The following is a 1,702-nucleotide window of genomic DNA, read 5'->3' as shown; positions in this document are numbered from 1 at the left end:
ACTGTGATATATGAATGTCATGAAATATTATTGTTCTCAGCTACGCCCAGAGAAAGAACTCTATGACTAAAAACCATTACATTGAATTCCCAATCCCTATATTTATGCCCACCTGCATTTTTGATTTCTTTCACAAGCTCATTGTACAATATTTCAGAGTCTGATTCTTTTTGTACAGCAAAATAACGGTTTGGTCATGTATACTTATTGTGTATCTAATTTATATTTTAATATATTTAACATCTACTGGTCATCCTGCCATCTGGGGGAGGGGGTGGGGGGTAAGAGGTGAAAAATTGGAACAAGAGGTTTGGCAATTGTTAATGGTGTAAAGTTACCCATGCATATAACCTGTAAATAAAAGGCTATTAAATAAAAAAATTAAAAAAGAAATATTATTGTTCTGTAAGGATGATTTCAGAAAGGCCTGGAGAGACTTACATGAACTGATGTTGAGTGAAATGAGCAGGATCAGGAGATCTTTATAAACTTCAACAACAATACTATCTGATGATCAATTCTGATGATATGGCCCTCTTCAACAGATGAACCAAATAAGTTGCAATAGAGTAATAGTGAATTGAACCAGCTACTCCCAGGGAAAGAACTCTGAGAAATGAGTGTGAACCACTGCATAGAATTCCCAATCCCTCTATTTTTGTCTGCCTGCATTTTTTATTTCCTTCACAGGTTAATTGTACACTATTTCAAAGTCCCACTCTTTTTTGCAGCAAAATAACTGTATGAACATGTATACATATATTGTATTTAGCTTATACTTTAACATATTTAACATGTATTGGTCTACCAGCCATTGGGGGGAAGAGCTGGGGGGAAGAAGGGGAAAAGTTGAAACAAAAGGTTTTGCAATTGTCAATGCTGAAAAATTACCCATCCATATATCTTGTAAATTTTTATTATTTATTATATATATTTTCTGGCTCTTCCTGGTTTGGGTATCAGCACCATTTTTGTGACTTAAAGTAATTTGATAGAACTTCACCTATCTTTCCCAATACTTTTTATAGTAATGGAATTAATTGTTCTTTAAATATAGATAGACTTCATTTGTAAATCTATCTGGCCCTGGAGATTTTTGCTTAAGGAGCTAATTAATGGCTTATTTGTTCTTTTTTTTTTCCTAAAATGAGGTTATTTAATTATTTTATTTCCTCTTCTTTTAATCTGGGCAAGTTATATTTTTGTAGATATTCATCTATTTCTCTTAGATCGTCGGATTTCTTGGCACACAGGCAAAATAACCCCGGTTATTGCTTTAAGTTGTTTTTTTGGTGGTGAATTTACTTTTTTCATTTTTGATACTGATAATTTAGGGGTTTTTTAAAAACCAAATTAACCAAAGGTTTGTCTATTTTTATTCATTTTCTCATAAAATAAGCTCTTAGTTTTATTTATTAGTTCAATAATTTTCTTACTTTCAATTTTATTAATATCTCCTTTGAAGTTCAGAACTTCTATTTTGGTGTTTAATCAGATATTTTTAATTTGTTCTTTTTCTAGCTTCTTAAATTGCATGATTAAACTAAATACATCGATCTGCTCTTTATTTTATTCATGTAAGCATTTAGAGAGATAAAATGTTCCCTAAGTACTGCTTTGGCTGAATTCCATAAGTTTTTGTATGTTGTCTCATTATTGTCATTCTCATGGATGAAATTATTGATTGTTTCTACAATTTAGT

The sequence above is a fragment of the Sarcophilus harrisii genome, chromosome X (assembly GCF_902635505.1).
Source record: "Sarcophilus harrisii chromosome X, mSarHar1.11, whole genome shotgun sequence".
Taxonomy (NCBI): Eukaryota; Metazoa; Chordata; class Mammalia; order Dasyuromorphia; family Dasyuridae; genus Sarcophilus; species Sarcophilus harrisii.
This window is presented reverse-complemented; position numbering follows the sequence as displayed.